The following is a 26,628-nucleotide window of genomic DNA, read 5'->3' as shown; positions in this document are numbered from 1 at the left end:
CGCGATCCTTTGATGATACTCAGAAACAAAAAATGCTACCAGTATACTACCAGAGCATAGCATTCTTAATATTGAATTTCAGCATTGTGTTGACAGCCATATTTATATAGCCGTGAGGTATTTTGGAAAAATGAAAAAAAGAAAAGCATCTTTATGGAGCCAAAAGAAGAGTCAGTACGCCCTAAGGAGCTTGGCATCTCGTATGAACTTATGCATATGCCTCCTAAGGCAAGGTGTGTATCAAGAATTATTGCTAGTGACAATGTACAGCTCCAACGATGACTAAAGGATGAAGCAGTAAGTGTCTACTGAATGAAAAAAAGACTCTGGGTGAGGCAGAAAGGTGAGAGAGAGTGAGTTTTTAAATAAACGGGCAGTGCCAGCACTGAGAAGCTGGAGATGGAGAATAAAAAACAATTAGTTTTGTGTTTTCTGTATACACGAAGCTTATCCTTTCAGCAGTAGAAACTTAGGTCACTACCAGAGCGGGGACGTGCCCGTTTTCAGGCAAACCCATCTGCACCACCTCTCAGGGCTGCTCAGGTCTGTGCTGGGGAAAGTCTAAAATGACTTTACTGCCAGGATCGCAACTTGTACAAGACAAACTAAGAAATTTAGTTCTCAAGGAAGTAAAAAGGCACCTTATGGAACTTTCAGGAGGACATAATTGTGTGATACTTGCTGATTGTCACTGGAGTTACTGTATATGCCTAAATACTCTTGGAAAACTACAGAACCATAAATCCCTAGGCATCCAACTACCTGAAAACATTTGGTTCTCAAACCCTAGAGATATTTAAGAGAGAGATTCAAGCAGACTCAGTGAGCAGCTTAGAAATCAGGAAAAAAAAAGGTCACTAACTTTCTTAGCAGATTAACTTTTTCCTTATCATATTATGGTACATCCTATTGCACAGCCATTTCTGAAATAGCTTACTATAACTGATGCTCAAAAAAAATATGATTGACTCAGAAGAAACATGCTTTAAAAAATTCAGGACAAGATATTTAGGCTAATAACATTTCTGAACAGCTTGTTTGGGAGAAAAGGTACTTGTACACATTTGGCAAGCATGCTATATTGCATCTACATGAAAAAAAGAGTAAGAACAAGCAAAGCGTTACATGATATTAAATAAGATCAGATGCTGTTCTTGAATAATGCATTCAGCTACACTTGTTCCAATTCAGAAGTGAAAAATAATTATTAACATGCTATATTTAAAATATGAAATATTTAACCAAACTTAAACAAGAAGATGTTAGCAATGAAAGCCTGATTTCACAAAGCCGTTGAAAAGAAAACCATCAGAGAAAAAAAAAACCTAAGAATGACAATTAAGAACATATCACTGAGAATGCAGGCAACAGAGCACAAAACGCTATACACCAAATGGAATGTCTTTCAGGCTACAGTGTATACAGCTGCTTATTTTGATTTAGGACATGTTTCTTTCAAGTATTATTCCAGTAAGTAATCTCTATGTTACAAGAGTCCTGAAACTCAGCTGGGACAACAGTGGCTATTCTAGCAGATCAGGACAAGCAAATTTTAGGCTAATACCAGGAATGAGGACTGCCATTCATCAGCCCACGCTGGAGCACGGTGGCATGGAGCACACTGCCAATCAGGGCAGCAAGAGCCAGAGTGCTAAAAAAAGAGAAATATTTAAGTTTTAGTCTTGTGCTAGGGGAGAAAAAGCCTACTTCCTAGGCCTTTGTGTAATTTCCTACTTCATAAATGCATTTTGCATAGCAAATAACAGATGTGAAGTACCACTGAAATTCCATTAAGTTATTTCAACTTTAGAATTAGCGCAATATGCAAATGAAAGACGTTATTTTTCTTTTAAAGCTGCATGTTCCTGTGTAGCCAGCCATGAGGAAATATCTCTTAACATTATCAGTCATATAGAAAACCCTGACATGCCAGACTGTCTTCTATTCATCACAGCTATACAAACTTGAAAGTAGCATAGAGATTTAGGATTTAGCTCTGCTCTGTGCAGGACTGCACATTTTTCCATTCCTAACTATCATTTATTTTATGCAATATAATTGAGATAGATTTCTGACACTACCATAGCCACCTGATTATATTCAAGTTGGCTGACCTGTGCAGGCCCTGTAATCAGGACAAGTTGAGGGAGCCTCAAAAACAACTACATGTTTTTAAAGTTTTCTATGTAGATTTAAGAAAATTCTCAGTAGCTAGTTTTGAAATTAACCTTGAATGTATATTGCAAGGCAGTACCTGTGTATGGTCCAAACCTCCAAACTATTTTTCTTTTTGATATGGAAAAGAAAAAAGTAAGATAGCTTTGCTTGTTTGGGGTACATGAAATTAAGAATTAATTAATATTTCAGTGATATAAATCAGATTCTTCATGGATTTTCAGACAGAGGGAGATTTGCATAGCCCTTTAATTTTTTTTTACAGGAACTTTAGGAAATTCACCAGCTTCTTTCTTTACAAAATCTGCATTTTGATTACCTCTTAGAAAGAGTTACTTGTAAATTGATATGCATATCCAACAGGTTACGCACTGTCCTACTGTATCCTATCCAGACAGAGTACAGTGACGATCTCCACGCTCAGCCACGAATACACATGAGCTGAAGGGCAGGTATACTCACAGGAGTGTAAAATTTGAAATTGAGCCAAGGAAGGTCAGAGTTCGCATTGATTGGGCTAGCTGATGCTTATCCTGTTTTAAGCCATCAAAAACTTTGGATCGACTAGCAGTACGTCAACACAAACTGTATCTCATAAACCAGAAAGTACTTGAGATGCAGCTGGTACAAGGCCAGTATTCAAACTTCAGCATTCAGAGTTGTCAAGTGTACATTAATGACATTTTTTCTTTTTTACATCAGATAAACACTTAATTTGACAAAACCAAGCATTTAACATAAAAGAGCTTTCTTACGGTTTAAATTTTCACAGTGCTCTTGCTTATATTTTTGGTTACACTGTGAGATTTATACTGTTTTAATACAGTTATCAATATGTTTTTCTTCTAACGTCATTTACTTTTCTCACTACCTTCATGTTGTTTGAAGCCACCTTATTAATATCGAAATGTATTTTTTCTAATCTTTTGAATTCCAAACTGTAATCACAGTGTGTTGTTTCCTTTCTCCCTTTTTCTGTAGCTGCTTTTCACGGGTTTCACTCCCTTATTGCTGCTGCTGCTGCTAGAGAGGGGGATTTAAAGTGACAGATAACACAGCACTCGGATCAATTATTTCTACTGTGTGCATACTTTCTGCCCATGTTTCAGACATGTTCTTTTTTTTTTCTTCCTCTTAAGTGGTTCAAACCCCTTTTAATTCGTAAGAAAAAGCGTTAGGCATAACTTTTTTTTAACAATGATGTGTTATGATGTCTTCTTCAAATCGTATTCCTTCCTTGTGTAGATAGATACTGGAGTGTTGGGAGCGATTAACATAACTCAGAGAGCTAATTTCCTGTGGTTCTTTAACTCTGTATTTATGGCTTTCAAAAGAGTGGATCTGTACTCTGAGGATTAGTACAGTCTATAAATTTTAGTTGTCTGACTTTTCTTTTAAGGAATTAAGATAAGAAAAATTCAGTGGTGGCTGGAAATCGCAGGGGAAAAAAAATTACACACTTTGTACAGGGCTTTATTCCTTCTTTTTCCTACTTAAAAAAAGAAATCAGGCTTTTAAGTTATGTTGAAGGACTACTTGGGCTTCTCCTCGGCAGCTGGGCCTGTGGCACACCTTTACACCTCTCTCTCTCTCTGAATTTTTTGAGCCACATTTGTGTGACCCGGAGCCAGGCCACGCTCCAGCCCCACGATTCCGTTAACATAGACCAAAAAAAAAAAAGGATTCCGTTTGTTTCCCCTAGCAGCTTTTGCCAGCACGACAGATTGTTTTTTGCCCTCGCCCTTCGCTAACACCAGGCAGCTGTCAGCCCTGCCCGCCAAAGCTCACCGAGGGAGCCGCCATAGCCCTCAGAGAAAGCGCGGGGCGGGGACGGCATGGGAAAATCCCCTTCAGCTGGGTTTTTCCACTACAAATAGCCTATTTAGGGGTAATTCGAGTCCCACCTGCTGCCAGCCCTGGGGCATTAACAGTTCTTGATGGCCTTAACAGCCCTGACTGGCCACACCTGGAGCCCGCCCGCCCCCAGCGTCGTTTTAGCCCACCTCTGGGCTCCTAGCCCTCGTCTCTGAGTCGCCGTATGGCGGGACCTCGGACTTGCCTTGTTTCCTCGCCTTTGTCGACTGTAGCCGTCGCGCCGCCCTGGCCGGGTCCAGCTGCTTGCCCTGGGGCTGAAGTGGTCGCCCGGCCCGCCCTCCTGCTGCCGCCCAGCCACCCCTCAGGACCCCTGTCAGGTACCTCCCGTGCCAAGAGAAGGGAGCGGGAAGAGCTGCGGGTTGTTAGTGTTTGGTGGTTTGGGTTTTTTTGGTTTTTGTTTTGTTTGTTTTCCCCAAGCAGGCGTCTTGTTGGTGAGGGTGTCTCTCGGGGACTGTGCCCGCGGGCTGGTGGCGGGGACAAGCCGGGGTTTGAGGGTCTCCAATGCCTGGCCTCCTCGTGGCTCATCGCCACAGCCATGCGTCTCCGCTGGTGTTGCTGTTCTAGTCTTTATTGTATTGCTAGCGTGTGAGAGCACAATTCTCCAAGTCAGTTTAAACTTATTGTGGGGCGAGGTGTTGATTTCGGCCTTGGATATTCCGTTAAGAGAGGGTGGTTCACAGAGTCGCCCTCGGAGACCTTGGCTAAGGTGCGAAAATGACTCCCCACTGGCCGCCATTTTGTGAGGCGTCGTGCTGCTCCGGCAAGGGAGGAGAGGCTCCAGCCGGTGGCCGGGACACCCACCAAGCATTTCATCGGACAACGGGTAAGCGTCCTGCCAGCTGAACCGGGGGCTTAAGGTGTGTGGCGGTTTTTTTGTTTACTTTTGCTTTGAAATTGAATGTTGTGGTATTCCTTCCGAGCTCCTCCTGAGCCCCCGCATCTCACCCGCTGAAGATGGTGGGAAGGGCCCTGTAGAGCTAGAAAGAACCTCGAGAACTTAACACTTAATTTCTTTTTTTTTTCCCCTTTGAGGTGGCTACCCTTCCTTGAACCTTTGCACAAACTATGTACAAAAAACCCAAAATCCTACTGAAAGCGTATATCCAACTATGAAAATTATTTAACGAAACAAAAATCATCTGAAGACTAACTTATTTCTTTCAGTTCCTTGGCTGGATGCATCTTGGGGAGACTTGTTGTTTTGTTTATCCTCTCTTGGAGCACTTTTCGTTTTAATCTGTTTAATTAGCTTCACCTCTGGCACCTCAAGCTGCCATCAATAGGTAGCTGTACTCTCCTACCAGAATAGATGTAAAAAGCAAGGAATACAATTACTCTGGTCAGGCTTTTCTGAAATTATGATGCATAGACCATCTCCTCCCACTCATGATCTCTTAACTTTATGTAGCAAGTAAAATAATTATTCACAAGAGAGTGTAAGGTAAGTTTTAATGCATTTTAGCAGTCTTCTAATGTAACCTAGCAATGAAAATATTAAAAACCATCTAGGGATTTAAAAATGTGTTTTGCAACTGGTGATCAGAGTTTGTAGTTGGGATGCCTCTCGTTATGGTTGTAAAATGAGTTACTGATTCATTTTTGTGTTTCTCTGCTGCTGGCTTTAGGGGCTAAGAATCTTCATTAGCCTTTAAAAGTGAATGTAGCCTGTGCAAATAGGAAGCTCTGGGGACATGTGGTATGTTTAAATACAAAAGGGATTAAGTTGGAGTGAAAGTATCAACATGTGTATGTTTTTGTTTTGGAAACTTCCGGTGGAGTGCTGAAATACTCTGTGCAATTGACCAAAAAAAAACCAAGTTCGTTGTCTGCAGCAGATACTGTACACACTGTATCACTATGTTTCCCCCCTTGGTGTGGGGAGGGGGGGAGCAACAACCCCCTGCCACCGAGGGAAAAAATAGCTACTTCAGTGAACCTCTGAAGATCTCATCAGGTCATTGGCAAAATAGTTTGACGTTCCAGTGATATGTTCTAGTGTAATCATACATTTTTATTAGTAAGAGGGCTCTACATACAGAGTAGAAAAATGTTCTGTTATGGAATGAATATATTCCATCATTTGGGCCATGTGGAAAAAGGGGAAAAGTGGCTTGGAATACAAGGACTTTTTACACTGTAAACTACCCGTGCTGTGCTTGCTGAACCTAGAAAGCATATGCTGGTATAAATCATGAGAGTCCAAACTGGTTAAAATACTGTCATATCCAATAGTAAACGGGAAAGAGTTGAGGACTTTTACAGGGCTGTATAAAATCTTGTGATTCTCTGTGCTCTGCATGTAGGTGCATGGGTGATGTAGATCATAGCAATGACTAAAAGACTTCAGGAGCATACAGTGGTGTAAGGGTGTTAATTTATTTTCATCTGTTATGCCTAGATCCTGCTAGAGCACCATAACATAGTAGTGAACTCTAACAGGCTTGATTCTCTGAAGAATCGGTGGCTAATTGGTCACTTACTGAATGGAGGAAGCTGTTTAGACTTGTTACACATGTGGTATGCTGTAGTGGTGGTTTTGGGGTTCTTGGCATCACAGAATTATTTGGATTTCTCAGAGGAACTCAGGATGTCATCGGGCTCTGGCAGATCCCAGGATCTTATATTTTTTCCTGTCCTGTTTCTGAGGTTTATCCCATAATTATGGGAACTAGAAACTTCCTATCTGTCATCAGAGAGCTTAAACCCCCTCTTCCTATTTCACCTATCATCTTGTATGTGTTTATTACTTAGTATGTAGTCAGAAGACATAGCAGTTATGAATTAAACTTAGTAGATTAGCTTGAGGATGTGTGAATAGTGCCTATAAGCCAGTAGAAAGTATGCTGTGGAAGTTGGATGGTTCCTCAGCCCACAATCCATATGCTGGGTGTTATAGCTTGGGGTGCATCTGATGTGAAGACTTATATAAGAGCACTGGCAGTGAGACAGATTTGTTTGACTTTCAAGGAGATTCTTGTCAAGAAGGTGGAGGAAGGTGTGGGAAGTACAGAAGGACTTCTGCCAGCAGTTATATGGCCAAGCCAGAATCAGATAGATTTATTTTTTTTTATTCTCAAAGGTTTTGCAGCTGGTTAGTGATCAAAAGAGCTAAGGCACATAAGATTTCAGCTCTTGCTTATTGTGATGATAATTCCCAACCCTGTGATGCAAACTTTAAAATAATGTTAGGGCATGAAGGTGGGAGGGAAAAGGATTGTTTTAAGGGATTAATCTGTCCTCATTGCAGCCCAATTTATAGAGGGTAGAATGGGAGGTGTATTAGTATCCTCGTTGTCCTTCTTATGGAATATTCAGGATGTGTTCTGTGTATGAAATTGGCTCACTCTTGTCCTGCAGGCTCTGTACCCAGGCTCAGAATGGTAAACTGAACAAATACCTCATGGGGTCCTGCATTTTAACTAGCGAATGAAGGAAAACACTTGCTGTGCCTGTAGGACTTGCTGGCCGTCTCCTGTTGAGTGTTCCGCTTTACATAGATGGATGCACGCTCACTGGAGTGATGAGCTAAACGAATTTGTGAATAGTATCAGTTGACCTGAAAGTACAGTTTTAGTGGGCAAACTTTTTTTGGAGAAAAGGTTGTTCAACCTCACTAGAAATCTGTCTGTGATAGGCACAGGCAACTAGAGTTTCCTGTGCCTGTTGTTCCCTTTGGAATTTATCTTGTGAAGAATTGCCATAAAATGAGGATTAAAAGGGGGAAAGTTGGGGGTGGTTTTTTATTTACCCTGCTGGAAAAATTAACTCAAGCTTAGTCCTGCATCTCACAATTTGCCACGTGTTACAGATTGCTGAGTCTCTGCAGAAGCCTGTGTGCTTCAGTAAGTCACTCTGCAGGAGAAAAGCTACCTATCTGCCTTTGCAGGACCTTAGATCTAGGCGTTCTTCTTAGGATGCTGCAGTTGTCTCAGAGGGTGAATCATTTCCTTTCCCTGCCCTGACTTTTCTTGTCATGGATCTGAAGAGGGCTCCCATAGAGATCCTATGTGATGCCAGAAATGTAAAGCCTGGGGAGAGATTGAAGAAATGAGATTCAAATGCAGTTTTTATTACAGACCCTGTAGGAAAACCCTCTGTTTCCTTCTCTCTTCGTGTCCCACAGTCTCTCCTTAAAAAGTGCATGGTGTTTGCATACTTGCGTGGGACTATCTACACAGAAGGAACCTATCAGCTTGTGCATGTCATGCCGGTACAGCTCTGTAACTTCCAGGCTGGCTTTGACTCATCCAGCCAGCTCAAGCAGCAGAGAGCTACCTGGGGTTGATCTGCACCTAGCCTGAAACACCTTTTGAGTGTGTTTTATTACATAGCTACACTTATCATGTCTTACATAGCTTAAGTAATTTTTGGGCTTTAAAAACATCTCAAGGGAGAGGAGGCCAGTACAAGCCTATTATTTATTATTATTGCCCTTGCAGTTCTGTCCTTGCTAGATTCTTTCTGAACTTGCAAACTCTCTAACCTGTCAGGTAAAACAAACCACAAATGAAGAAAGGTTAGAATGTAAAATCCCCGGGTCTGTGTTAAAGTGCTATTTTATCTACTACCAAAATTGTACGTTGGAAAGGTGAAGGGAACCATTAGAGAACAGGTGCCCTGAATGAGAAAAGATTTCAGACCCTGGACCTGGAAGCCTCCTTGTTGATTTATTTGGGAAAACTGCAGTAGTTAGTACTTGATTCAGAGCAAAAATGGAGTTTCTCCACTCTTCATCTTCAAGTGAAGATGAATGAGCTTTCATAATGGACCTTGCCCTGCCAATAGGAATAAATGACTGTGATTTCTGAACACTTTCAAGGAGACCTGGAGACTCAATATGCAAAATCTCTCATTCTATCATTGAAAGTGCAGCCTTGGATTATTACTGACAGCCAGGATGCAGTTAAAGTAAAGGTCATGCAGACTATTGACAATAATAAATTCTAAGATTTGCTATCTTTTTGCTGAGGCCTGCGTTAGGCCATGCATCAAAAACCTGTATAAAAAAAAAAGTGGTTTGCCCTCACACAATAAAAAATGCAATGTACATTTTTCAAGCTTGATTTTTGTAGGAGCTAGAATAGACCTCTTATTTCATATTCTAATCTTTTAAATTAACACACTGGGAGAACTGCCCACCAAGAAATCAGTTTAGTCCTCTGTGCCGACCCATAATGTATAATTGTAGTTGCATAAAGTGATCTATTGCTAGTAGGTGTAGAAATCAGCTTGACAGTATATTTAAATACAGGCTGAATGTAAACACTAGCAAGTTTCAGTTTTCACCATGTAAGCCTGAGGTAAAAAAAAAATAATATTGCAGGTTAAGTAATTGCCTGTTCCTAATTGGGGAACAAATATGTATTGCTTCAAAACTTGGGGCACATGGTAGTTTTTCTTTGCAACCTTTTCATGATTAAATAGGTAAAAAAAACCAGTACAGAATGAAGAAAACCAGTAGCTAACAAATAGAGCTGCTGAGGGTTTCAGTTATTGATGCTTAAAAATGCAGGTGAGAGCAACTCTCTGAAACTAAGCAACACTTGATAAATGAGTTATAAATTAAGATATGGAACTTTGGTTTTTGAATGTTATTTTCTAACTTTTGACATGGAAGTACTATTTGAGTCTCTTTCTTTGAATATAATGAATGAATTTGGTTCTTAAATAGCGCAGATTGAGAACCCTGGATGTTCATTGCAGTTCTATGATTTATTCAGAGAGCCAGATAGTCTATAGGGAGCTATGGTATAACTTACCATATTTAGAATTACAGCCTAACCCTGACATAGGAAAAATAATCTTTAGAATGAGAGAGAGCAGAGAAGTGTAGCTTTTGACCTATTGTGCTGGCTCTAATGAAACCTGTGCATATTAAGTGCCAACTGTTGTGGGCGGTCTTGCTACAGGAACATTTGCCCAGTGGAGGCTGGACAAACACCACCAAGTAACACAATTTTCAGCAGGCACTAACAACGTAAAGTTGCTGGTAACTCAAAAGTCTCAAATTGACAACCTAGCAATGAAGGATGCCATTTTCTGTTATCAGTCCCACGGGTTATCCTGCATACTTTGAGAGCAGTGAGATTTACATAATGTATGCATATCAGGTTTTAAGATACTGCTCAAGTGTCTGAGTTTGCTCGTGGACATGTCACAAAGATTCTTGATGATTGTATTTAGTTGTAACTGGAGTGGAGAAAGCAGTGGGAAGAGAATGGTATTTTAAAATCTATGGCTTCAATATCATGTATTAGGTAAACAAACGACTAATTAAATACTACTGCAAGCGCACAAAACAATAAGAACACAGAAGGGACTTATGTCACATGCTGTTAACTTAAGTGTCTTTACTATGTTGTGCTTGATTGTTGAGACACCTCCCCCCCAAATACATCAATTACACTGGTATTTGTTATTAAATAAGTAAAAACAGAAAAGCACATACAATTTCAAAATCTCTTCTCCCCTTGTATTAAAAACATAAAGCTTCTATTAGACTATGTATTGTGACTGTAAAATCATTGTATTCAGAACTCATTTTCTTTTAATAGCCTGTACAAGAGAAATATGTATTTTTAACTGAATCTCTTTAAGCTTTTAAATTATCCAGTTACCAGTCAGTTCAGTGGGAATCAGTTTGTACTGAGACAGGAGTGTAGGCTTTGGCTTGTAGATAAAATGCATATAGAAATTGCATTTACTTTCTACAGTTTTAAGTTATTCTAGTGTTATTTCAGCAGTTACCTGATGGGGTGGGGAGGGCGTATCTAGTGCCTCTGCTGTGGTTTCAGACACCTAAGTAAATGGAGTGTGTACTGTGAACATTTCAAGCTGGTATGGAAATACTGAACAAAATCTGTCTACTCTTACTGTCAGACCCAATTTCTTCGCCTGCATGATGTGTTGACCTAGTATATGTTAAAATGAAAGCTAAAACTTAATCAACTTAGTCTTCGAATTCTTTTAACTTCTAGACTTGCAATTGGGCTATACTGTGATATTTCTTAAAAATTCCGAATACTTAGTTTAAAAAGTTTGTTTTACAAATTGCTAAAAGCTAATATGTGTTACTAAGTGAGCCAGAATTTGGATCTAAAACTTAAGGAAAGATGACAGCTGGAATTGCAGTGGGCTGCAAAAGGAAGGTCTACCTGCCTAGACAGCATTGGGACAGTCAGGGCATATCTGTCTCCAGCTATTTTAAAGTTTGCTTTTTACACAATATTGGAACTGGGGACTTTGTTTCATTGTATTCTGTGCACCCTCAATTTTCACTGGTGTTACTGGAAAACCTTAAAAAAAAAAAGCCGCCGTTTTTCTTTTAGATTTTGTAATGATACAAAAAATAAGGATTAAAAAAGTCCTGCAGGAGTGAGCATGGAAAAGCAGAGTGTACTCTATCTATACAGAAACAATCTCAATGGATGTAGTATACTATGTGTGTCTTTGAATAATTAGATAAAAATGTTTCATAGCTAAAGAAGGACAAAAGAGAAGTTCTCTTCAGATAGTAGTTGTTAGTTTGGGTTATGTGGTTATGATTTTAACCTTTCTGATTGCTTTTGTATCAAGAGAAGAATAATGTGGCTCTTTGTTGCATTCCAGGTATCAAATACTAACTTTCAGAAATCAGGCTAAAGAATTCAGTTCAACTGAAGATTTGTCTTATAGTCTTATCCTCATTGAGCTCACCTTATGAGGAAGAGAATACTAAGCTATGTCTAGGTAGACTTCCTAGTACTACTTTTAGTAGCATGTGAAGACCTGTAGCTGTGAGAGAAGAAATGGTTTAAACTCAGCTCAGAATGCTTGCTTATGTATGTAGGTGTGAGTGAGCGCAGGAACCAGTGCAAGTATGTGATCATATGTGATGCTGTAAAATATTCATTGCTAAGAATATGTGGTTTCAAATGCTGATACAGGCTAGGTTGGCATGGTAATAACATTTCTACTGTGCCTCATCGTGTTTGTTTATGCCATGTTTTGTGCAGATGCTCACTTTTTGTCAGTTTCTTGCTAGCACTGCCCCTTCCAATTGAGGGATTCCTATGGTAATGGCCATGTCATTCTTCTGGACCAAGCTCAGCGTGTTCTGCAAGTGTGGTAGTAAGGCTGTTTCTATATGTTGTATCAGTACTGTGTCATTTGGATTCCCAAGTTAATGCATTTCTTTTATTTTGCTTTTAACCAGCTCTTAAAACAGGGTGATTCTAAGCAGCTGAACTGAGGTCCTATGCAAAGCCTGTCTTACCCACCACATCGGATTATAAAAGGAAAAACCTAATTCCCTCTGAAAAGCTCACAGAAATAAATTTCTATTGCCAGACTCCCCAAGGTAACTGTAGCGAGCTCGTATTCCCTCAGAGCTCTCCATTTGCATTACTTCCCTTTAATAAATTATACAACTTGACTTATCATGCTATCATCCAGCTGTTAAAAAATTTGTCTTATATGTGCCCAGAGGTAGACCATTAGTGCAAAAAGTCTTTAACACTCCTCATTACTGCAGCAGAAAATCCTACCCACCTGAAGGATTGATTATTGATTGTGCTGGTCCTTGTCTCCCCTCTGCTGCCACAGCAGCATTTGGAGGTGGCTCAGGATGGTGAGGTTGCTGCATGGCCCTGCAACAGCTATCTCAACACACTATGGCTGTTTTCAGGCAATTAGGCTTAGGGAACAATGTGTACTCAAAATGATGTGTGTTGGAACTGAGTCTTGGAACTGTCTTTTGTCTTATTTAATGGGGCTCTTTATTCTGAATGTACCAGGGAGGCCTGTCAGTTGACCTGTGCTTTGAACCTCACCAAATGAGTTCAGAAAGTCCTGATATATTGGAGGCTTTGAATCTAAACATAATAGTTTTATTTTACTTCTGGGATTTGGGCCTGGAGCTGGGGGGGGGGGGAAAGGGGCAAGTAGAGCTTTGTTTGTTTTGTTTTTTCCTTCAATTTCGATTTTTTTTTCTACCTTTATGCCAATTACTCAGTGCTGTAAAATGCCTAGCATGAGTCATGCAGGAATTGATTGAAATGTGACTGTGTGTATGATATTCTATTTAGGATTCTCTGTGAATTCAAACTGAATCACAATAACATTTCTGTTTTAGTTTTTTTGTTGAAGTTTATTACTATGAATCCATTTTTAGACATGTTATATCCTTTTCTTATCATTAAGGATAAATGGCTGCTATTTCTTCCCATATCATTCTACCACAGCTATGTATTTTTTCCATGAATAAGATACATGATAGAAACTCACTTGTAGCACTTGCTCAGTCTTCAATATTACGTGGCTCTTCTAAGCATGGATAAAAGTATAACTTCCTTGTGTTTTTTACATACTGTCCAAGCACCTCCCTTCTGGAATGTTGTGCCTATTCTCGTTAAGAAGGGCTTTAGATTTGTTTAGGTAGGAATCCAGAAGCATTAATGTTAATGTGCAGTCTATGATCAAACATACTGAATATGGCATTTCCAATGATGCATTTTTTTGTGTGTATCTGGGTTTTTCAGAGTAGTTCTGCTGTGGCAAGAAAGCTGCCAATTTCATCCTGCCAATGGTTCCAGTATCTCTGTACCTGCAGTCTGCTCTATGAATTCTTTATTTTATTAGTGAATGCTCTCCTGGTATCCAGAAGGGCAGCCTTGGCATATCTAGTAATGCATCAACAACTTCCTGTCACCACAGTGCTTAACTCTCCATGTGCAAATATTTCCCACATTGACTATGCATTAAAAAGTGCAGAATAACAGAGTGCAGGTGCAGGGACTCATGGTACCTTTGAAACAGCTACATAAGATGTGTGTAAACTTCTCCAATATACTGTCCAGGAATCCAGTATCACGCTTTTCTCTGGGGTGCACATTGAAAAGCAAGCAAATGTCTGCTTGGGTAAACTAGATTCTGAGAGTGAGCAAATTGTGCCCTACTCCAAATTGCCAGAATTGCCTTTTGGATTTGTGGTTTGACAGTGAAAAACTGTGTTGTAGTTGGGCTCAGTGATGTATAATGATAGGTTTTTTACACTTTGAATATTATATGCTAACAAAAGGACTCAATTGCTAAACATTGGCCACTTGTGTGGAAGCTGAGTATTAAAGATAATACATCCACCTGCAGCATGCTGGTCTTTGGCCACTGGCTCTTCCTCACAGTTGGACAGAGTCAAGTTGCTAATAGACGTAGTATCAGTAGCACTATGTGATGATCTTGTGTCGCACAAGATATTGAAACAAAAGGCTTCCAAGGGATTCCGGTCAGATGCCACTTGAAGATCACTGAATACAGTGCTTGTGATGTTACCAGCTTCTCAATGCCATTTTCAGTGTGATGAATGTTGAGCAGCGTGTGGCCACTACCGACTTCTACAGAAAGGATACAGCCTGGTGTGAGCCAGAGGGCTAGTCAATAACTGAAATATGCTGTAAAACCAGGCCTGAATCTCTTTTGAGAGATCCTTCCTTGCTTTAGAGAATGCTACAACTAAAGCTGGCTGCTGTGTTTTTAGTGTCTGTGTACAGGATACTGCTTAATATGTTGCCAGCTTTGTAGGTTATTGCTCTTAAGAGTTATCTGTAAGATGTGTCACAAATTTTTTGCAAGGTGCTAATCAATTCCCAGATTTCTCTGGTGGTTGTATATTGCAGTGGAATGGGCTTACTTGTTTTAACCCTTTACACCCCTTTCTGACATTCAGACTGTTCGACAATATTGTGCTGTTTTCCTTGGACCATTAAGTTCTGAATTACCCTTTGCTATTTTGGAGTTTCAAGATTTCTGCAGGGCACTGCATATTTCTAATGCTGTGTTCCATACAAATGCAGGAGCTTCTCTGCAAGATGTAGATGCAGCTTCTTTGAGTTTGTGCCCCTTTGAAAGATAAAAGGAACTTGAATGTTAGTATTTGAAACAAATGAAGAGCAAAACTAAAATTCACTCTGTAGGACTAGGTACAAAATTAGATTTACAGTTGGAGAATCTAACTCCTCACTGAAGCTATATTTCTGTTTAAATTCAGCCATAATATAGTTTTCCAAGAGAAAGCGTGAAAAGGGGAAGAGGATATGTAGGGGGGCTGAGAACACCATATGCTGAAAGAACAACAATTCTGAGTCTGGAGGGTTTGGAAGTAGTTCTGTTTTATAGTTCTGTTTTCTATGGAACTGTTTCTTTTTTGATCTACACTATAGATTGCAGTTATATATTAAAATTACATTATATATTGTGCCCTGTTCTGTGTATGTATTCATATAAAATATGTTTGTCTATACATAGTGTCTATATATAAAATACTATGTTACTTAGCATATCAAAATACATAATATTACTGTTTTTTTCCTTATATTCTAAAGTAAACACCAGGGTGATACGTGACTCGCTAAAAGTGGAATGAACGGAGCTAGTTATGTTCTCAACATAATCAGATAACTTCTTTGTATGCATACTTGGCCAGTTGTTACTAGTTAATACTTAAGTAACTTAAGTGTAGTAGAATATGAGGACTTGATTCTGCTTGGTGTCTATAGAATATTGCAGAAGAAAGTAGTTTTGGTCTGCTTTTGTTCTAATCAGCTACTGAAAATGTATGCTTATATTTAACTTTTAAATGCAACACTTCATACACTTCCCCAGGCAGGTGATATGAACAAAGGCAACAATTTGGGATTTACATAAATCAAATGCAAACAACCTTTGTGAAGGGTGTGACCAAATGCTATCAAAGAAATAGTATGTGGGTGGGAGATAAACTGCTTTTAAGCCTCACAGTAGAGATTAGTTGTGGACTTATTTTACAAAGAAAGTAGAGAAGCTGCAAATTAACTGTTGTATATCCTTTCATGAGTTCAGACACTACCATTTCAGACTGTGATTGCAGGGTGGTGCTCACTGGCTTCTAAAAACAGTTTTTCTGTTGGATACAGCTGCTGCGTCTGCATGTTCCTGGAGTTGGTTTGGCCTAGCTCTGCACTTCTCCTGTACGGAGAGGTTTTTACATGAGAATCAATTAAACTATATGTGTGAAGGAGATGCAGATTCAGGTGTGGGAATAGGGGGAATCTCTTAATAACAGAATATGGTGATGTTGTACTTTGCTGGGAAAAGGTTCTTCTGAAGAAGAACCTGCATCTCTCAGTGTTGGTATCTGGGCTCGTTCTCATTCCTGCAGGCAAGATGCTCATAGGTGAGACTTTCACCTGCTCTAAGGTATGTTGCCAACTGCTACACTTGCTACTGTAGAAACTGCCAGTCTTCATCCAGCAATGCTTCTCTTTGCCTCAACAAATACTGCATCAGGTGAAACATGACTTTCTAGCGTAGGAAAGGGGGGATTTGGCTAGAAACTGCAGGTTTTGCTTTGAGGAGTAGGCTTTTTCAGAACTGGTTATGCATGCTATTAAATAGCTGCTGGATAAAAATCAGAAGTACTCCTGAAATCAGGGCCCAGTACACCAGGCTTCTTTCACAGTCTAGTAACTGGGCTGGGGGAGAAATTCACCCTGCTCCAGGCTCATCCCTTGTACAGTGTGAGCACAGCTATATACTGTATGCTTCCAGGGTCAGGGAGACTTCTCAACTCTCTATCCAGACACATGTCCCAAGTGCTTTCCAGATCCACACTGAGGAAAGACCTGGGCACAAGGAAAGGAAATCTGGGCAAACAGGCTGCTGGGAGCTGCAGCATGCTTGAGACATGTCCTGGTTGTGGGCTTGCCGGGGTCAGAGATGCAGCCTTTCTGTGGGAAACACTGCCCACAGAGATTACCAGTAGCCAAAGGTATATGGAAGCTTTAGAATTAGCTTTAGGCAGTCACTAAACCACTGGCATTTGGCCTGAGGCATTTCTGAAATGAACAAAAAGGCAGGTCAAAAAAGAGAGATGTTCTTGGGTGTTCAGTCTTTTAAGAAAGCTGATGACTTTCTTCTGCTTTTAGATGGAAGCAGTTCAACTAGTCTTGTTCTTTAGGTGATGTATTGTTTTGTGGATGGCTAATGTTTGTGCTCGTTCAGAAAATAATATTCCAGGATGAAAATCATCACGTAAACATGCATATAAAAAGGAAGAGCCTCATTAAAAGAGAATAGGCTCCAGAAATTAGAGCCAAAACATCAATCCTTCCATACCAAAGGACAATTAATTCCCCGTATAGAATTTGGATTCTAACTGATTATAAATGCATTTTACTCTAAGGACTAATTTAGCAACTGGGTCGGTGGCTACAATACCGTCCTCATCAGTTATATGATGGATAGAGGCATCTGACACTGCCTTTGCTCTTTGAAAGGTTTCCAACAGATTCCTCTGTCATTTTGTGACTGCATTCGATCCCTAGCTTTCAAAAACAATAAAACATGTAATGACTCTGTAGTTGCTAATGCTGCATATTTATCAAGAACAAAAAAAAAGTCTACCCTGAAGCATAATACTTTCATTTATTGTTATTCAGAAGAGTAATAGTATTTCCTTATCATAATTTATTGAAGTTAGTTAAAATGAAGAATGACCTATATGTGGGAAATCTGGGGTGAGTAGAGCATCTAATTGCTTTTTTTGCAATGCAGATAAGACTGTTTCTTACTTTGTTTCTTCAGCCATTTTGAAGGCAAAGCGTTATAATATGCAATTTCAGAAAGAATACTAAACTGAATATCTCTTAATGTTAATAAAGAATACTTTTTTTACTGGTTTAATTATTTACAAATGCTAACTTGAATGCCTGAGCAATGAGAATCCAACTGTGGTTGAGCCAGGTATAAACAGACATTTGACTGGCTTTCTACATGCAGTTGTCAGTGTAGGTTAATCCAGGCCTGACACAATCCTCAGACTCACTCTAGGGCCTCTCAGCACAGACTCCCCTTGTTATGAATAGTGTCAGGCAGTGTGATGGCTTTGTGTCGGTGATGTAACACCACTGCTGCGTCTAGCAGAAGCTGCCACTTATTTTATTCTAGCTTATGAACCCAAAGCTTTAAAAAACAAAACAAAAACACCCAATCAAACACCACCACCCTCCCCCCAAAAAAATCTACAACCAAAGAAAAGAAAAACAGAAAGATAAGAATCTTCACTATCTTTAATGGATATATCAGCCATCATTCATAAGTGAAAGCTCAGACTGGCCAGGCTCACAGACTTTATCAGATAAACTAGTGTCTGCAAAACCAGTTAAGTCATCAGTGAATTATTAGTATCATGCTAATGTACAGCCTTTAAATGATGTAACGATATAATGTATTGGAATTATCTAAATATTTCAAAAATTAAGATCTCTTTTTCTTGTACATACTGATTTGTTCTGTGATTTTCATTTTTGGAAACTAGTTCTGTGATTTCATCTGTGTAATATTTGTGTATAGACAAAATATAGTGTGAGGTTATACGACATGAATGTTGCAACTGATTTCTTTTTGTTGCAAAGATTATGCAGTAGTAACACTGCTGAGTTGACATACTTGACTGAAAAAACTTTAAAGCATATACTTTTCTGGGAAGTGTGGGTTTTCTGGGTGCATTTTCAGAATGCAGTTTTTCCATTTGAAAATAATTTTAAGTTTGTGCCCTTGAGCCAAATAATGTAAGTTAAGTTGCTGTTAACAGTGATGCAACGTAAAACTTCAGCTATCTAATAATTTTCCACCTATGCTTCTTGCATGCGACTCTCCATAGTGGAATTTGGACAAGGAGAGCATGAGCATTATATGCTGTTTACACTGAACTCAAGGCAGATATTTTTTTTTCAGGCTGTAACTAGGTATCTGGGACTCAAATCAGCAAAATCATGGCCATCGGTGTTCCCAGTATTGCTAGTTTATCACCTTCTAATTTTATTTTTTTAACTGATTGAAAGAGCTTGGCTCTTGAAATATCTGTTTGTTTAATTTGATTAATTTGGCCTACTTGAGTACACAAAGGGAGTTTTTACATCATTTGAGACTTCTAGTATGCAACTGGTTGCCCAGAACTCCCTGTAGGACCAACGGAAAAAACGTAAGGCCCACACCATGGCATGAGTCATCTGGCCTATTTGAGAGATTTGTTCTATGGTTAAATGAACCATGACATAAAGTCTTTTTTTCTCTTCTCTTATGGATGTAAAGAAAACATAGAGTGACAAGATGTTTGGAGTCTGGAGCTAGGTATAGCCCTCACCTTCAATACCATCCAAGCTCCTGTCAAGTTGGTATAAGGCTTGTCATTGACTTTCAGGATCTGTGCGTTGTGATTCTAATGAATCATCTGGATGAATCTTAGATAAAGACTGTTTAGCAGAATATTTCTTCCTGTGTTAGAAAAAAGTCTTAAGTATAGGATATAAAAGATTAATGATGTTAGAAAATATTTTCTCCCAAAGCAAAATATTATTGCAGTTTAGGATTATTAGTAATAACAATATATGTCAAATGAATAACACAGAGCTTTGATTTTATGTATCTGAACTTGCACATCAGCTATGAAAAAAACCAGCATTTTATGAAAATCCGTTATGTGTTCTATAAGATACAAAGCAAGAACATCACATTTGATGAGCTGGGCAAATGGATTTTCTTAGGTATCTTAAGGGAAGAATTATGCCTTATTTCTAAATTCTAGAAGTTATTTTATATAAAAATTTATTAATAGCCTCAGCACTCTCGTAGTGTTTCTTACCACAACAAACAAAAAATGATGCTACAGAGGCAGACTACTTTTAATTGCTTTGAGACAAGATGGGGCAAAGGATATGACAAGATAAAACTGTGTTGGTGAAGACCTTGTGGACAAAGCCCTTGGCTTCCACAGGTGTTATGGCCAGGTGACAGGTATCAAATGTGAAATGGGTGCCCCAGAATATAGTTCTGTTCAGATAAATGTGGGTTCTGAGGTCTTCAAATTAAACTCCATGCTTTGTTGTTTGAAGTGTGGTGTTACGTAGTATAATTTAAGAGGAGAGAGATTTAAATATTTGTCATTCAAACCTACCTGTGAAAAGATATGCCTCTGTTTCGGTCTCTGAAAACTTCCTTTAAAAAGTTCAGGAGTTGCTTTAAGTTCTAGCATATGACTTTTATGAACTGTGTGTGTGCTTGTGTATGTACATATGTTATATAAAATATACATGGTAAACTATGGAGCTATGTTATAATCTAAATTGACCTTTAACTACCTTGTATAGCGCCCCGAAGTCACCAGTCCCACTCATTACTATTTGACATTTTAAAAATAGCCTGAGAACTGTATAGTTAAGGACAATTAGATGACTGATGATATAAAATAAAATCTTGTGATTCATTGTGAGTAGTAAACTTTAATTTCTAGGATTTTTTTTTTAAGAAAGCAACAAACAGGTTTCTGTAAGATAAAATTGTCACTTAGGTATCTGACAAAACCAGGTATCTCCCACTTTAACAGTATATTGTGAAAAATATTCTGGATAATTCAAGAAACTCTGAAAATTATGATGTTAAGTGTTATTTCTAATAATGGCAGCTTGACTTGTGATACAATTCCAGTTATCTTATTAAATGTAGTTAAATGGCTTGTTATTAAGAACATCTACCAGCATGCATGTGTATAGAGAAATAAATGTATGCATATAAATTCCCTGCAATGCTCTTAAGTAATGCTTCTGTGTAAAATATCACACATTGCTTCACCACTTGTAAATGCCTCGAAGTACAATGGTTATACTGGAGCATGAGATCATATATACTCCCTCCATGGATAACATAAATAATGTGCATACACGTACACGCATTGTTAAAAGCACATTCTTGAGGTTGCAAAGTCAACAGTCCCAGATTTGTGAGGTGCTAAAATGGAGGCTGGCTGTGCAGCTTTAATGTATTCCACATATGTATGCGGTATGATATACTTTAATGATGGGAATGCAAGCCACTGCTATTTTTTTTTTGCCTCAGCAACCCCTTCCTCTTCTGAGAAGGACTGTTTACTCTTGTGGAGAAAAAATTTAAAATTTTTCTTTGTCATACTGTCTTTAGGAGAATGCTTGGCCTGTACCTTGAAACTTATTTACCTATCGTGTATTATTCTTAAGACAATTTTTAATTTACTTACAGGCTTTTTTGCCAACTTCAGTATAGTTTGAGTTCTTCACATGCAGTAATTAATTTGTTGTTCCAGTTTAGTAAGTGTTATATTTTTTCGTCAGTGCTTCTGCAACTCAGACAATAGATTATCAATCAGGAAATTAAATAGAAACAGAGAAACAGTTAATGAACGTCTATGGGAAATTAATCTCAAACAGGTCTTCAGGGCATGGCTAAAATATTGGTAGTATCAGGCTGCTGTTTCTATTCTTTCAGTTCACTACAATTTTCCTTCTTTTAGTGAATTTTGATGGTTATTGGTAAGGACATGACGCAGTCCTGGTATGATAACCATCTCCTTGAGAAATGGGAAGTGACCATGAACAAGAAACAAAGAATTCTAGAGGTTGGTTCTCAATTTCAGAAGATGCTTCTCATCTACTCTTGCTGTCATGTGACAGCATTGTTGAAGAATATGGGTCATGTTGTCTTTGCTGTCTGTGTCAGACATTTATTTCTGCAGGTGTCAGGATAAAGTGGGATCTTCGTATTGTTTTACTGTCCATATTGAAACAGTATTGTCTGTCCTAAGGCAGTATAATAGTTTGAATGATGTAGCTACAAAACGCTGAAAGAATAGTCTCTCTATTTGTTTATAGACCAGTTAGCTATGACTGTCCTGTGGCTTGTGGTATTACTGTAAAATACAGAAATTATCTCTTACTCGAACCACAGAAAAAGGAAAAGCAAGGCAAAAAAGTTTCCATTTCCCCATAATTTCTCTATTTTCAATCTAGTGCCAACTGTTACCTGCATATTAATTGCATACTTTTTACATTGCCTGTAAATAATTCTGCTTTGACATCTTCAAAGATGTCACTTCTCATTAAGCTCACAAAAATTCAGAGTATGATGTCTGTTGGCAGATGGTTTGTATGTATGAAGTGAAACCTGTATGTAGGTTCATAGCTTGGTGAGGCCCAGAGCGTTTTTGTGTTCTTGTACACACAGCTGTATAGATTCACATTTATGTACGTGTGTGCGTACACAGTCTCATTCATAATAAAGATGTAGAAAACTATGTCAATGATTCAATCAGGCTTTTATTAATTCTAATGACATCTGCCAGTTAGATCCAGTCAAAGCAGCACATTTTTGATGTGGACATGGGCTCTGGTGTCAACTGAGTTTTCAGCTGGAAGCCACCAGACTGACTGTGGCCCCAGTTTATGGTGCTTAATACTAAACATCATATAGATTTACATTGTTGGTATGGAAAGCAAAATGTTTCCATAGCTAGGGCAAGCAAAAAAAGTTTTTAGTCTGAGCATGGCTCAAGTATCACAGGTAATCTAAGGAATTTTGTTGCTGTGGAGCCTTCCCAGCCGCATTAATGGAGGAAGAATTTTATGCTTAGTATAACTAAAATACTTCCTCTTGCAGTTACTTTTTCTTCTATTCTTCTACATTTAACATTCTGTATACTTTTTATAAAAAAAAGACAATTGGTTGACAAAAATGCATCTCCACTAAGGGTATAATTATACCGTGATTTCAAGGATAGTGCCATTATGCAATCTCTTCTAAAAATCATAGTTCCATTCAGTTAGCTCAGGAACAGGTAATAGATCGCTTCCAGGAATAAAATGCGCACACCATTGATAGTCTTACCCAGGTCTTCACTGCTACTAGTTCAAATGCTTTTCTGAGTTAGTTGTGCAGTAATACTGAACATGCTTTGTATTAAAACACAGATGATTTTATAAGTTGGTATTAAATGGTCTACTGACAGACTGGAGTTTGAAAGCATGTGAAGAAATTTGTCTATTCTTCTCTATGATCACAAAGAAGAGTCTGATAGCTAGTGCCAAGGAGGTTCTGGAAAAAAAAGTAACTCTCTAGCTGTTTGCAGGTGTAACCATGAAACTCAACTGAATCTTCAACAGTGGGCATGGTATTACTGCAAAGATGACAGCAGGCTGGTAGAGAAAACAGAAGGCTTGTAGTTCTTTAGAGCTCTAAAGCTTTTTTTTTTCATGTAATTTTTCAAGTTTACCTCAGTTACAATGAGCAATCTATAAAAGTGTGTCCCACTTGAATTACTTCTGTTTGCGGTTTTGGCAAGTGAGCAAGAAAATAAACCTGTGCAAATTATTCTTTTGGATGGAAGAACATTTCTTTAAATTATGATTCTGAAATTTTTTGGCATTGTGATGAGTAACTCAAATGGAGTGTGCAAGTAGCTAAAGAAATGAACACCATCCCCTGAAGACTGAACAGGAGTTGGGAAGAAGCACTAGTGAGACCAAAGTTAGTGTGGTAAAATATATTGGGGACTAGAGCTCATTAAAGTTGTTGAGTATTGGAGGGGATTTTGAAGAAGCAGCTGGAATAATATTTAAAGGGCTGAAAACGGCTTTTTCAAAGATCTTTTTTTATGGGAATATGGTAAGTGGTAAATGTCTACCCTCTGTTGGCGGTGAGTGACTTACTTGGTGAATGTCTTCCCTCTAAAGGACATAGTAAGACAAAATGAGAGAAATTTGAAATGTGAGAAACTGTTTGGTTTTGTTACTCAAGTAGTACACTTGATAGATAAAATTATCCTTGGAACATCTCACAGAATAATGTGATGCATTCTGGGTTGCTCTCATACTTAAATGAAGATGGGAAGCTACTTATTAGGGCCTCCTTAGCTTGTAAAGGCTCTACAGGGTGGGCACAGTGGAAACTTTGGTGTCTGTATTATATGGTGAGGTTGAACAGTTCAGTATGGATCTAGGGACCTGTGAGCTGGAGGTGAAGATAAAAGGCTATATTGAGAGGCGCTGCTGTACCCCTTAAGTACCCAGTTATGGAATTGTAAGGAAAAATGGGCTTCTGGTGCATTGACTTATGCATTCCAGTAGTAATCAACATGTATCAAACCCATATACAACTTCTTCATAGAAAAGCTTGTGGCCAGATGTATCTACTGCTGGCTGTCTCCAGTGAAATGGAGTATAGATCTCAGTGCTGCTATTCACACTCCGGTTGTAAACTTGTCTTCCTGAACAGGGATGTTTGTAGCATCATTAGTCTGTGAGTGGGAAAACTAACAACCCCCCTCCACTTGCTTTATTTGTATGTATGTGTTTCCATAATGCCAACATTTAGAAAACATGTTTCTTTGGAGCAGGTGTTGAACTTAAGTTTTGCTTCATGTTTAGAATGTGTGTATATTTGTTTTTGTTTCTTGATTATGATATATAAAAATACACTACTAACAAGACAGTTACTGTGCATTCCATCTACTATCACTTTATCACTTACTATACTTTCATTATTGCAGTAATTAATTACAAATGAAGTCTTCTGAACTTTTATTATGCATTATAAGGATACAGTATACCTTTGTTTTCGGTTTACAGTATTCCTTGCTTCATCTGTTTGTTATCACCCTAGACATAACTATTATTGATGAGCAAATACTGGTTACTTATAAAAGTATCTTTCAGGTGACTAATTATCTATAAACAACATATTTATCAGGGGGAGCATCACTGGCAGCTCAGAAGGCAAATATAGTCAGCTAAGAAGGCAAATATGGTCAGTCCATAACTTTCTCTGTTCTTGATGAAAACTTGTTGTACTTACTTTAAAATGGCAGTTTCCTCACTGGGGAGGAGAGAAGTTTAACAACTTAGGGATTATCTATCTTCTGTTTCTTTGGATCAGTGGAGGTATATGAATGTAAAACTGGTGAATAAGTCTGAGATAAAATCCTGAACTAGGGAAGACTCATTCAAATAGCCTTGATGGGTATTGGAGGCAGGGGGGCAGCCAGGATGTGTTGACTCATCTTTAATAATGGCACAGAATCTACATCTTGTTGTTAGGATATATCACTCTAGGCTGATCATAATCACTGTTCTTACCAGGGCACAAACAGCCTTTTTTTAGCTTCTTAAGCATAGGTGAAGGTGCAAGAGACCTGTGGCCTTTAGAGATATGTTTGTTGTTGTTTTGTGCAGCCAATTTCCTGTTGCTTGTTACATGAATCGAGTGCAGAGACTCTAACAAAAGAAAAGGACTGTTTCTGTTCGAGAAGTGCTGCGGGGATAGCTGAAGGGAAAGCTGAGAGAAGGAGGAGTAAGTGTATTTGAGGACAAAGGGATGGGAAGGTGCATCGTGAGTTCACTACTTCACTTTATTCATATACAGTGTCTGGGTGATGGAATAGTAGTAGTAACCCAAGGAAAGCAAAAAGGGGAGGGGGGAAATGAGTGTTGATCAGAGCAACAAAGGGAAGAAAGCAAGCTAGCTGTATAAAATTTTTAGTCATTCCATGTCCAAATAACATTATTTTGACTGTTTTGTTGCTGTTACCAGTGACAAATCTATTGCATTGAAGTATTTCTTTAAATATGCCTACATACATATGTAACAATTTGCAAATGTCTTAAAAATCCAGCCTCCTTGTGAGGAGTGATACTGCATACAAACGCAGATAACTTGTGTATGTATCCTTTTGTAAGACACTTCAAATGGAAAAAGAATCTTCATGAGTAATTAGTTAAACTTGTGTCCCCCTGTTTGCATATATGGCTACAGTATCAGTCCTGATGACTTTAAAACAAGGTTGGGGGGGGAAGGACAGAAGATAACAGATGTCAGAAGATCAAAACTTTTTCTTACCATTAAAGTGTAATAAAGTCCTACCAGTAAGTTGTCATTTTCAGTTCTGCTTACATATTTATTTACTGGAGTGTTACTGGTTTTCATAATGCTGTTCTTGCTGCCCTTTAGAGTAGCCATGCTCATTTGCTTTCCTTATCCCGCAGTGAGAAAAAGAATTAAAAAAAACTATCTTGTTGCTGCTAAGGTTCATTTAGCAAACTTTAGATCCCTGTTGTAATTTGCCTGCTGGCTGTCTCTCTGACATGCAGCACTGTATCATCCTGTTTCTCAGGGAAGAAGTATAATTGACATATTATTGAAAACAAAACCAGAAAACAGCTTAAGGTCTGCGTGAAGGCTTCAAGTTTTACTAACAACAGTTGAATGTGTTTTTTTTCAAAGGCATCTGTAGCAGATAGGAGCACTTGTGTATTCAAAACAAAATCAGTAGGAGAGCCAGGAGATCTTTACCCTGTCTGATGTAATGTGTGTTTGTATGGCTTTAGTATTGCCTTTGCAGTTTAAGAATCTTCCTTATGTTGCCTGGCTGAACAATATGAGCAACAGATGTAGATGATAATTCTTCCTGTCTTTATAACTAGGCAAATGATGGAGAATATACGTAATAAGTTATCCATCTATGGCAGCTGATGGATGGCTTCTAATGCAGCCAAATATAGTTAATATAAGGTTCATGCAGCCACTGAAATTAAAGTAAATTTCTAGAGCAACTACTTGAAGCTGCAAGTCAATATTGGCGTATTCTTCACTCTTTCTAGTTGATTTGAAGCATTTGTTAAAAAAAAGGCAACTGCTGAGTAAAAATTTAACCTGTGTGCCACTGACAAGGAAGCCAAGCAGCTGAAAACATTAGCAGCAAGGGAA

General features: G+C 38.6%; 1 long non-coding RNA gene across 2 annotated transcripts in view; it reads left to right on the top strand.

Annotated features, from left to right (window-relative positions):
• Nucleotides 1-4,100: 4,100 nt before the first annotated feature.
• The window catches only part of LOC141743712 (uncharacterized), a 63,184-nt gene continuing 40,656 nt past the window's right edge, over nt 4,101-26,628 (top strand). The window contains exons 1-2 of one of the 2 annotated variants that reach the window (XR_012587177.1): nt 4,101-4,367; nt 4,731-4,873. This is a non-coding gene — a long non-coding RNA (uncharacterized LOC141743712). Of the gene's footprint in view, nt 4,368-4,730; nt 4,908-26,628 lie in introns of both variants that reach the window. The other variant, XR_012587176.1, reaches the window with a different exon arrangement.

This window comes from Larus michahellis, chromosome 5, assembly GCF_964199755.1.
Source record: "Larus michahellis chromosome 5, bLarMic1.1, whole genome shotgun sequence".
NCBI classification, from domain to species: Eukaryota; Metazoa; Chordata; class Aves; order Charadriiformes; family Laridae; genus Larus; species Larus michahellis.
The sequence above is the reverse complement of the archived record's forward strand: the minus strand, read 5'-3'. Positions and strand labels throughout refer to the sequence as shown.